The sequence below is a fragment of the Varanus komodoensis genome, unplaced genomic scaffold, assembly GCF_004798865.1.
Source record: "Varanus komodoensis strain SLA01 unplaced genomic scaffold, ASM479886v1 scaffold9, whole genome shotgun sequence".
NCBI lineage: Eukaryota > Metazoa > Chordata > Lepidosauria > Squamata > Varanidae > Varanus > Varanus komodoensis.
Window position 1 is genome coordinate 7,064,176 of NW_025336598.1, and position 10,234 is coordinate 7,074,409.

Genomic DNA, 10,234 nt, shown 5'->3' on the forward strand with positions numbered 1-10,234 from the left:
TGCGGCTTGGTTCAGTTCTTCTGGAATCCTGCTTGGTGTTTGGATTGTGTATCCGCAGTAACCTGCGAGAAGAAACACCACGTAGCCGGCGGACGGCGCTGGCAGCAGCTCGCAGCTCGCTTGCGCAGTCCTGAGTCGGGACAGACTGTTTTACTGGCTAGCGAACCAAAGTGTCCGTGCCGGTGACCCTGTTTTCAGTTAGCAGAGCGCCAGAGTGCTCATTCACGAAGGAACTGGGGTTTTGTTAGGTGACTGAACCTTCTATCTTCTACAGTGCGGGTGACTAAAAGCGCTTATTGAAACGAGAGGCTGTATTTCCCTAAAAGTTGCATCACATTGTCTACCTCTTTCCTAACGAAGAAGGGAGCAGCCCATGAATCGGAAGGCAAGTTTTAGAACTTCGCTTTTTTAAAAAAAATGGAATTGCAAAGCAGGCCGAAATGGGCAAATTCAGCCTAGACAAATGGGCCACATACAGTTCAGTGTAAGCATAAATGCAAGTAGTGTAAGTGATGTTGGAGCAAAACATGCTTCCATTATACCGCGAAGGGATCGAGCCAGCCGTGACTGACCAAGATACAGAAACTGGGAATTGTGCTGGATAGCTAAGAGGAAACGTCCATCCAGTGTGAAAAAACGTTGGACATAATTAGAAAAGGAAGCAAAAAGAAAACTGCCAATATTACACTGCTCTTATTCAAATATTTGGTTTATTTGGGCTGCCCCTGAAAACTGAATGGATCCTGCAGGCAGAGCAAAACACAGCAACTCGATTGCTAAAGGGACAAACTGTTTCAAGTGCCTCACCCTTTGTTACCTCAACTGCCCTGGCTGCTGGTACATTTCTGGGCATGACACAAAGTGCTGGTAATTACCTTTCATAAAATCATAGAAGAATAGGGTTTGAATGGGACAGAGGACCATAAAGGCCAACCCCCTGTTCAGTGCAGTACTCCAAGTTAAGCCATCCCTCTCAGATGGGCTGTCCAGTTGCATCCTGAATGCCTGTAGTGTGGGAGAGTTCACAACCTCCATAGGTAATTGGTTGCTCTAACACTCAGAAATTTTTCTGAATCTTTAGCCAGAGTCTGGCTTCCTGTAAGTTCAGCCTTTATGCCATCTCCTGCCATGTCTGGGATGATGAAGAAGACTCTTATCCTTCCTCTTCGTGACAGCCTTTCAAGTACTTGTAGAGTGCTATCATATCTCCCCCCCCCCTTCTCAAGTCTAAACATGCCCAAATCTTTCAATCTCTCCTCATAGGCTTTGTTTTCAGTCCCCAGATTGTCCTTGATGCCCCCCTCTGAATCCTTTCCAGCTTGTCTTTATCTTTCTTCAACTGTGGTGCCTAGAATGGGAACAGTAAGGCCTAACCACTGCTGAGTAAAGAGGAACTAGTACTTCATGGGATTTGAATGTAATATTTCTATTAGTGCAGCCTAAAATAGCAGTTTCCCCTTTTGCAGCCATATGAATATGTTAATTCATATTCATATTGTAGCTTGTTACCTACAGTAATTCCAAGATCCTTCTTACTTGCAGTATTGTTGAGCCAAGTGTTCCCTATCTTGTTTGGTTTCTTCTTCCTGGGTGCATTTGCCCCTATTGAATTTCAGTCTGTTGTTTGCAGCCCAGCACTTCGATCTATTATGATAACCTTGGGTATTCTTTCTTTCTTCCAGGTGGGTACTAGCTATCCCACACAGTTTTGTGTCATCTGCAAATTCGATAATTATTCCCTTCCTCATCCAAATTATCAATAAAAATGCTGAAGAGCACTGGGCCCAGGACTGAACCCTGCAGTACCACTTGCTTGAAAAAGTGCCATTGATGAGCACTCATTGAGTTCATTTCTGTAGCCAACTATGAATCCACGTGATAATTGCTCCATCCAGCCCACTTTTAGCTAGTATGTTAATCAGGACATCATGGAGCACTTTGTCAAAAGCTTTGCTAAAATCAAGATAGATTATATCCTCAGCATCCTCACAGTCTGGCAGAGAGGTTATTTAATCAAAAAATGAAATCAGTTCGTCTGGCAGGATTTGTTCTTAAAGAATCCATGTTGGCTTCTAGTAATCACTGCATTGCTTTCAAGGTGTTTGCAGACTGGCTGCTTCATAATCTGATCCAGAATTTTCCCAGTGGTTGATGTGAGACTTTCTTGTCTATAGTTCCCAGGTTCTTTTTTCCCCTTTCTTGAAGATAGAAACAACATTAGACTTCTTTAGTCATCTGGTACTTCCCCTTTCTGCCCTTCCATGATTTCTCAAAGATAATAGACAATGATTCTGAGAGTTCTGCCAGCTCCATTACGACTCCAGGGTAGAGTTAATTGAGCCCTGGAGATTTAAACTGATTTTGCTTGTATTGTTCAGTGTCACTTGCCATGGGACTTTACTTATCAAATCAAATTTTATTTGTTTTGATAGCCCATAGGCCATGCACCACAATTTAATATTTTAAAAACACATGTCAAAAATTAGCTACATTTATAATACATGTTTTACAAAAACTGCTCAAAAGTAGTTTTAATCTTACAACATCAGGGAGGGGTGAATATTTTGACAACTATTTCTTTAAAAACTCTCTCTTACCTTTTTATATTTTGGGCAGTAAAAGAAAATGTGTAAAGGTGTTTCAAGCTCTGACAAGGGTCAGTTACAATAGAATTAGTTTGGTGGTACCTTAAGAAATCAGCCCCTTTTCTGGGCAGTTGGAAGCACATTGCAACATGCAACCATGTAGGATTGTCTCAACTTTGGAAATGCCAGTATGTTAAAGTAGAGCGGTAGATCAGATATCATGGAGTGTTTAATTCTCAATGTAAGGGGGAGCATTTATGTCTCATGTTCTCTTGAAACATGTTCTCTTCTCCCAGTTGTCCTTAAATAATTTTTGTATGAGTAGCTTCTGCCTTTTTCTGCCATTTTCCATAAGCCCAGTTTGCTTATTTTTGTTTCTACCACGTTATTCCATATCAAACAGCAACACTCTTGTATTGCCAGTGTAGTGAAAGTTGGAATTTCTTCAGTGTTTACTAATCAGCATTTGAAATCAGCATTTAATTATGGTCTTCCAAATCAAACTTGAATTTTTTGAAGCCCTAGTTTAAGCCGTATCACTGCAGAGGCAATACAGGGTGGCAAAAAAAAAAAAAAAAAGCTTGCTGGAGTTTTCTGAATTGCTCTAGGAAGCAAAAAACCAAATCTGGGAGCTGTATAACGGATGAAACAGCACCAAAGTTTTGTATACCTTCAAGAGAGTTGGCATATATTGACTACTTGAATATATAAAAATCCTTTTCAAGGCTAATAAGCTTAATTTGACTTTGTCCTTAAGATATTTAACATGCTTAAACAATGTTAGATTTGGTTGGAATACAATTCCAAGGTATCTAAACATGTTTACCTGGTGTAACATATGTGCCAATTTTCCATTTTTTATTGGATCATTTTGTTGCTTTGGGAAATTCCATAATTTTAAATTTGTCTTCACTTATCTCCAATAATTCTTCATTACAATAGACAACAAAAGCTTTAATAGCACATTTTAAGCTGATCTGAATTCTCAAAAATAAGACAAGGTCATTGGCATAGAGTAAAGCAGGTACTGATTGGTTGTTTCCCAGACATATTGCATGGGTAACAACATTTCATAATCCTGGAACAAACTTGTTTAAGTGTAGGTTAAATAAATGGGGTGCCAGAACACAACCCTGTCTCATACCTCTTTGAACAGGTATAAAGCTAAATTCGACACCCTACTATTTAGTTTGACACACAGCAGATTGTTAGAGTAAAAATTGTAGCAATCTATTGGGACATTACTTATCATTGTTCTCAGTTTATTAAAATAATCTTTCCTGAAATCCATCATACATGTTTGGATACATTTGGCTTTTGCTTTCTTTACAATCAAGAACTCAAGTGTGGCATGGTCACTTTCTCCCAGAAACCTATCCCTTGCCAGCAGTCCATCTTCTAGGAGGTGTAGCCTGTGGTCCCGGAATCCAGATATCATGTTGGCACCACCTTCATAGCCAGGCATTCACTTGAAGTATTTTCCTTTTATTGTCTATTCCTCTTCCAAGAACTGGAAGGATTGAAAAGAAAACCATCTGGGCCCCATAGTTCTTGACTTTCCTGCCTAAAGCTTCAAGTGTGATGTAATTTCTTCACAGCTCCTCTTGGCAGTGTCATTTATTCCCACATGTAAAAGAATGGAATACAGTGCATGTTAGTGGACTGTATGAGCCTTGACAATATTTCAATTATATCACTAATCTGTCCCTCAGGGAGACAGCATACCCAAGAAGACCACAGGCTTTCCTGACATACATGTGTTTCCACCTCACCCCTCAAAAGGAGTCTCCAACAACTAACAATCTTCTCTTCTTGTTCTTGCAAGCCTTGGTATCATTGCCACCACTTGGTTGCCTTTTAGCCTCTTGTTCAATGTAGCACAGGATGATTTGCAGTTCTTTCATGGCAGGCTGCCCTCCAGATCCATCCTCAAGTAACTGGAAGCTTACTGAAAGTTTGATAGTTCTACTGCTTCCAATGGTGCAGAGTGTCTTCTAGATCTTATGCACCCATCACCCTTTTCCAGGGAGTTTCCCCCTCATTTTCACTTCCCTCGGGATTATCCTCTCTGCCTCTGCTTGCTGTTGCACTTCTAGCTTCTGAACTGCTCTTAACTGTTGTAGTTCTACCACTCTGTCTAAAAATGTTCATCTTCTTTTATTACCTTGAGGGTGGACACTTGCTGCTCTAGTGTTCTCACCTTTTCTTCTAACAGGGCTACTAGCTTGTACTTGTTGCACATGTAGGCCATGTTGACCTCAGGCAATTAAAGAGACATAACACAGACACTGCAGGTCACTGCCACTGGGGAGTCTTCTTGGTCCATTCTTTTTGCTACCATTTTGATTCTATTTTGCTGGGCCTGTTGTAACAACCGGTGCTTCCTCCTGTCTTCCTTGAGGGTTAACAAGATGGTCCTACTAGTAAATGGGTGTGTGCTTCAACAAAGAACACAGGAAAGGGGCTAAGGGGAAAGAAGAAAAAGGAAAAAAAGTTAGGGACCACCCCCTTCACCTCCCCTGCTGAACTCCACTGCCAAACTCCCTGTTTGTTCTCCCTGTTCACTTGCTCAGATCAGTCTCTCTGGGAGCTTGGCTGCTTGCATCACTGAGTCCCGAGACCAGCCAGGCAGATTCCTCTGATCTACTCAGCTAGGAGTCAGGAACCAGAAAGAATCTCCCCACCCACACAACTGCTGTTAGAAATCAGGCCAGTCCCTTTCAGTTGCAGCTCTCAGGAGCACATGGTTACTGAGTGAATCTAGGCTCCTTACCCTTTGCCTCTGCTTTTGCTTCTTCTTCCACTACAAGTCCATCACCAAACTCCTGTTTGTTTGCTCTGATCACTCATTCAGTCTCTGGGAGGTTGACTGCTTGATTCCTGAGTCCCTAAACCAGCTGAGGCAGCTTCCTCTAGGAGTCAGGAACCAGAATGACATAGGACCACAACCAAGCTGAAGAATTCCAATCTAAGACAACTCTTGTAATAACTTGAAGTGGCCAGGAAAGCATTACTATATCTCTGCTCCCAGGGTAGAACTACAAATCCAGTATTCCTGCACAAGGGACAAAGAGAAACTTCTTAGATCAGTGGCTGAAACATGAAGTTTTCTAAGAAAACACAGAAGACTGATTTTTTTAATTTTTTTACAGAGGTTCTCTTTGCCATATTCTAAACCATAGTCCAGCCACCCTAACGAAATCAAAATGACTAGCATTCCAAGTGTCAGGACTCTTAACAGACATGCACACATGCTGTAGAGTTGAACAAGGCCTTGTAGGCCATCTGCTTTCTGCAAGCAAGTACAAGGTTAGGATGCTTAAAGACCTCCAGTGACTAGTTATTGGCTTAGTTGCTCTTATCATGTAAAATGCTTTCCATCAACTATAAACTTCCCTCCTATGGTCCACTAGTTCTAGCTGTATACTCTGAAACAGCAGAGAACACGCCCTTGGCTCCTTTTACATAAGCCCCCATCAGAGTGCTATCATATTTTCCCTCAGCCTTCTCTTTTCCAGGCTAAATATATCCAGTGGCTTCCATTCCTCCGCTTCCTGAAAGAGGATGTTGTTAGCAAGACATGCCAGGATCCAACCTTTCACGGTGGGAATGGGTGTCCATGCTAAGTGCCCAGTCCAGTCAGCTAATTCTAATAATGTTTTCTCATTCCAATGAGCTTTAATTTGTAGTAGGGATATATGAGAGCTGACTAACCTATGATGGCCATGTTTGCACGACATGAGGCAGACCCCAATAGCCCCTGTTGGGGGCTGCATATTCAAAAGGCTGGCTGCATATGCCCAGCCTGCACCATGGATCACCATGAGTTAAATAAACTCTGAGTGTCCTTTCTTTTTACCTCCCTGTGTAGAGGTATTTGAAGTTACAGTTCACAGTTCAAGCTGATTTTTTTATGGCAGATGGAGAGACTGTAGAAGCTGCCACTCTCCTCCTACCCTGCCTGGTCTCTGCTAGCAGGCCTTTGCACAGATGGAAGGCTTCATTCTCAGTGTTCTCTGTCAAGTGGCAGAACAGCTCCTGGTCTCTTTTTATTCTACTTAATTGGTTCTTGTATTCCACTTTATTTTTTATTGTAATGTTTGTGTAAATCTTAAATATTTGACAATTTCTCTGGAATCTTTCCAATGAAAGACAGTTAATACATAGCTATATAAATAAAGGTTGTTATTATAATATTGCATTTATATCCTGCCCCTTTTCTTTTTGTGCAGAGCTTCTCTTGTCAACATGGAATCACAGCTGGGTGCCTATGGATTTGTGATTTTTTTCCTGCATCTGCTGTTCCTCACGTCTTTCTGGTGGAGCCAAATTCACACTGACATGGAGGCAAGGCATGGATGCTACTTCCATACCCGTGTGGCCTATGGTAATTTATTAGCAATGTGGAGTTATCACTGGCTGCCGGCATTAGTGTACAGACATCATCCATTTAAGGGTTGGGAGGAGACAAGTCCAGATGGCAACAGGCCTTTCTTACTCTTGGAACAGAACCAATTAACTGAGCAATCCATGTGTGTGATTATCATGCACAACTCTTCTTCCTTTCCCTCCCCTTGGCTCAAAACCATGAAATACTTGAAACTGTTGTAGTCTCTCTCTCTCCTTCTTTCTCAGTCTCCCTTTCCTCTCTGACTTCATCCCAATGCCATTTCCTGCTGCATGCTGTTGTTTATTCTCTCTGGCTTGGCTTCGATGCCTGGTGCTGCATTTGACCTGGAGGCCTCTCTGACTTAGAATTTTAAAAGAAGTATTCCCATCAACAACCTCTGAAGCATGTGATTAAATACAGTTAAGACAATAGGTAAATTGCAGAAAACGGGAACCAAAAAAGCTGTGGAAAACTATAGTTTAGCAAACAGAGAAATATTTCACATTCTGGTCATAACTCATCTCTGAATCTTGCTAACCAAAACAAGTTCCAGCTAGCTTGAGTTTTCAATTGCTACAGAATGGACCCTTTATTTAAATCACCATTAAAATTTATAGAAATTTATAGTAGTAGTCAAAATTTTCCTCCTGTTCTACACTTACAGAAAAGAACCACCCTGGCCTTCACCAAAACATCTTTCTGAGAGCCATTCTCATGGGTAGGAACTTTGTGACATCTGTTTCAATCCACACTTTGTGGAAACAGGCAGGATTATTGAATAGGAAAATGTTATTTTAATTTACCAGGATTTAGATCTTAAGAGTAACTGCATGGAGTGCACCAGGATGTCTTAACATGCACACATGACTTCTCTCTCCCCCCGCCCCGTCTCACACACACACACGCACGCACGCACGCACACACCGGTTAGAAAACACTGGTCTACAAGGACAAAGCCTCGGAAATGAAAGAAGCTATATTGACCAGAATTGGGTGACTAATAAAGGAAAATTAAGGCCTGAGTATTAATTGGCTCCAGTTTCCAAGATACAGCTTCAGGTCAAATTAGCATCAAAATAATTCAAAATTATGAGGGGGATGTGCGATTATGCCCCATAACTTTTCTGCAAAATGTGATATGGCAATGAGAATGGTGCCACACCAATCATTCTAAATTTATCTTTTTATTGATACCAATAACATAACTTTCCATTCATTTATTGATTTTTAATTGGGGAAACCATGCAAAAATAGCAGTTGCTACTATGATTGGTGGGTTTTCTCCACACCATTGAGACTGCGAAAGGTGTGGCCTTTTTCTTCTTGTTTAGCCAATAAGTTGCACATGTAATGCAACAATAATGAGGGGCCCAACTCTTATCCTGATCCCCTATTTTGCATCCAAAATATAGGTGGTATGCCTTTTTTTACCACTGCTGTCATGCTGCACTTTGGAGATGCAAATGTAACCTCGCCACAAATGTAGCAGAAGTTATCTGCATTGTTTACACAGTTTCGAGGCATCTTGGCTTCTGAGGGAAAATATCACGCAACTGTTCCTTGGAAATGTTAGGCAATGACTTTTTCACAAGCCACCAGATGTAAGCATATGGTGCGTTGATCAGACCAAGACAAATGTTCCTTGCAATAAAAGAACAATAAATTACAGTTAGGTAATACTCTTTAGTCGCAAAGTGAAGATAAATTTATGCACTTCCATGTGGTACCATTTTTATTGTTCTACCCTACTTTGTCGAGCAGTTACGCGGCATCATGATCATCAGACACTTCCCTCCCTTTTTTTTTTGAATAAGTTTTATTTAAAATTATAATCCTAAAAACAAAAAACAAAAAAAACAAAACAAAACCAAAGACAAAAAGAAAACTACAAACAACATCCAGCATCAAAAACATCGAGCCCGCTGGGTCAGCCCCCACACCCTTCTTTTTCCATTTATGATAATTTAGAAACATATCTAAATCTAAGCCAAGTCCTGTTTCCTTAGCCAATAATAAAAAGAGTCCCAAGTTTGATAGACGTCAGTATCTTCTTTCTCCTTCAGTGATAAAGTCAATCTATCCATTTCTGCACAGTCCAGAATCTTTTTTAGAATCAGTTCATCGGTGGGTAATCAGTGTTGAGCAAATGCAGTCCTTGCCGCAGTGGTTACATGTAAAATCAAATACATTTCTTGTTTACTAATATTCTCTGGTATAATGCCTAATAAAAAAACTTCAGGTTTAAAAGCTAAGGATTTTTGTAACATTTCCTCAAGCCATTTATGTATTTTAATCCAATACTTTTTCACATTATCGCAAGTCCACCACATATGATAAAAAGTACCCAATTTATGTTTGCATTTCCAACATCCATTTGACATATTTGGAAACATCTTAGCTAATCTATTTGGCGACAGATACCATCTATTAAACATTCTATACAGGTTTTCTTTATACGAAGTTGCTAATGTTACCTTAATATTTCTCTCCCACAGCTTTTGCCACTTTTCTAATTCAATATTATATCCAAAATTTTGTGCCCACGTTATCATAGTTTCCTTAACTTGTTCATCTTCCATTTTCCTGTCAAGTAAGAAGTCATATAATCTTTTAATCATTTTCTCATCTGATTTAAGCATCACTTGGTCAAATGCTGTTAAATCCTTATAAAAACCCCACACTTTACAATCTTTAGCATATCTCGATTGTATCTGCACCTTATGCCACCAAGAGATATTAGATCCCTGTTCTTGTGTTTCTGGATTTAATTTCAGACTTCCATCCTTATCCAAAATATCATCATATCTTATAATCCCTTCAAAATTCAATGCATTTGGATACACAAAAGCTTCCATAGGTGAAAGCCATCTTGGTAATTTATTATACAGTTTTATCTTTAACTTTTCCCACACCGACATTAATGATTTTCTAATATAGTGACTTAAAAAAGAGCCATGTGACTTGGCCTTCTCGTACCACATATAAGCATGCCAACCCATTTGCAAATCATGCCCTTCAAGATACAAAATTCTCTTATTTCTTAAAGTTATCCATTCTTTTAGCCATGTTAAAACAGAAGCTTGATAGTACAACATCCAATCAGGGAGCCCAAAACCCCCATTCTCTTTAGCTTCCTGAAGTATTTTTAATTTAATCCTTGGTTTCTTCTTTCTCCATATAAATCTTGAAATTTGAAAATTTAAATCATTAAAAAATTTTCTATCAATTTTTATGGGAATCATTTGAAATAAAAACAAAA